This window comes from Bombus flavifrons, unplaced genomic scaffold, assembly GCF_040668555.2.
Source record: "Bombus flavifrons isolate JBK064 unplaced genomic scaffold, iyBomFlav1_principal scaffold0024, whole genome shotgun sequence".
NCBI lineage: Eukaryota > Metazoa > Arthropoda > Insecta > Hymenoptera > Apidae > Bombus > Bombus flavifrons.
Genome location: NW_027184769.1, coordinates 10,001 through 12,500, shown reverse-complemented (window position 1 = coordinate 12,500; position 2,500 = coordinate 10,001). Strand labels below are relative to the sequence as shown.

At 46.5% G+C, this 2,500-nt stretch overlaps 1 pseudogene; it reads left to right on the top strand.

The window, feature by feature from the left end:
• LOC138189274 (uncharacterized) overlaps positions 1 to 2,500 on the top strand; it is an 8,078-nt pseudogene that overhangs the window by 3,572 nt on the left and 2,006 nt on the right.

The following is a 2,500-nucleotide window of genomic DNA, read 5'->3' as shown; positions in this document are numbered from 1 at the left end:
GACCTTACAAATGTGAGGCCTGCCCCATGAGCTTTGGGACACAAAGGGGGCTGTCTACCCACGAGCGGCATGCACACCCTGCCGTTAGAAACGTCAAGCGAAGGGGAACAGACCCCCCTGAGAAAAAATGGACGTTTCAAGAGTTGGCCCTCCTGAGGGAGCTCTGTGAAACCTACAAGGATCACAGGCATCCTAACAAAATGATAAGCGAGGTCCTCACCACAAAAACTATCGACCAAATCAAGTACCAAAGGCGAAAATTAAGATTAACTGGTGAGGACAATACTCAGGAGGCCACTCTGGCGACAGAGGGAGGGTGTGATCCCGTTGATCCAGGCAATGCGCATTTCAATGAGCCTGGAACCAACGGAGATTTTGATGAATGGCTTGAAAAGCTAGAACAAGCCATAATGACACAAACCGAGGTACCTTCTGTTTTAAGATTGGTTAACACTCGGTTGACGAGTATCTGGGTCGCTCTCAAGGGACATAGGGAATCCCTTGTGAGCGGAATTAACGATTTCATCCCTTCAGTGCTCTATAGTGCTATCGCTGATATTAATAAAGCTAAAGAAAAGAAAGATAATGATAATAAAAAATCAAAAAGGATTGGTCACCAAACAAGTAACAAAAAGAAAAGAAGAAATGCAAAGAAAAGGTATACATACGCACGTTGCCAGGAATTGTTCCTGGAAAATCCGAAGAGGTTGGCCGAAGCGATCGTTAGTAATGATCAGGCCTTCCTCCAGCCGGCTAAGGAACCACCTGAAGCCGTGGAAGTGAGGAGGCTCTATGAGGAATTATGGGGCCAAACAGGACCTACCAAGGCCCCGATCCCAGGAAATGGAGCCTCTGAACTATCCTTGTGCGATATCTTCCCGCCGATTGCTGTTGCGGATGTGGCGGAGAGGATCAAAAGAATAAGAAAAAAGGCTGCGGCAGGTCCAGATGGCTTGCAAAAAGAACATCTTCTGATACCTGGCCTGCCTACCATTTTGGCGAAATTGTTTAATATGCTACTATATATATCGTATTTTCCTTCCATATGGAAGGAAAATCGCACGACGCTAATTCCAAAAGCAAATAAGCCTAGCAGCCTGGTCGAGAATTGGAGGCCTATAACAATAGGTCCCATTCTCGGCCGAATCTTCTCCTCCATAATCGACGGGAGATTGAGAAGGGGCACGGTATTAAGTCCAAGGCAGAAAGGTTTCACCGCCGAGAGCGGTTGTAAAATTAATATAGATCTGTTGAGCGCTGCCTTGGACTACAGTAAGAAAGAGAAGGGGGGGATATTCACTATCGTGGATATCTCTAAAGCCTTCGATACGGTGCCCCACTCGGCTATTGAACCTTGCCTGGCGAGGAAGGGAGTGCCGGCCCCCATAATCGCACTAATAAAGGACATGTACGAAGGTAGTCATACAATTATTAAATCTAAAGACAATATGGGGGTTAAGATCAAAATTCTCAGGGGTGTCAAACAGGGTGACCCCCTGTCCCCATTGCTCTTTAACTTGTGTTTAGAGCCCCTGTTGGATCTGGTTGAACAAAAAACCAGTGGCATCAACGTTAATGCTAATAGAAAAATTCCTGTCCTGGCTTTCGCTGATGACGTAGTGTTACTCGGCGCGGACGAGGGAGAGGCACAAAGCCAAATGAACATACTTCATGAGTACCTGAAAGGCCTCGGTATGAACGTTTCTGGAGACAAGAGCCAAACATTCGAGATCGTCTCCAAAAGGGACACATGGTTCATTCGTGAACCAAAAATTAAACTTGGGGATAACATCATCCCATCAGTGGATCCCGGTGAGGTCTTCAAGTACTTAGGCGCCAAAATGGGGCCTTGGAAAGGTGTTCATTGTGGTATAATAGTGCCTGAACTTCTGAGCACGTTGCGAAGAGTGAGAAAACTCTCGCTCAAGCCGTGCCAGAAGCTAGAATTAATTACTAAATACATACTCCCTCGCTACATATACCATCTACTCGTGAATCCGCCGGGTGACAGCGTCTTAAGATTGCTGGATAGCGAGATCAGGCAGGAAGTTAAGGCCATTTTCCATCTGACGCCATCAACAGCCACTGGCTTCTTCTATGCCCCTAAAAGTTGGGGGGGGCTTGGGTTGCCGAGATTTGAGCATATCATAAAACTCGGCACCCTCAAAAATGCAATAAAAATGAAAAATTCAACGGATCCGGCAGTCTCTGGCCTGGTTGACGAGCATGGAGAGTTGAAGTTGAAAAAGATAGCCAATTCCCTGAGGATTAATTGGCCAGCCTCTTTGGAGGATATAGAGAAAGCGAGAAAGCGATTGAAAGCTGCCCACATTAAACAATGGGCAGAATTGAAGAGTCAGGGACAAGGAGTTCTTGACTTCTCTAGGAACAAGACTGGCAATGTGTGGCTCACACACTACGAGCTGCTCAAACCATCTCGGTTTATTGATGCCCTTAAGCTCAGGACCAATACATTTGGAACAAGATCGGTATTGGCACG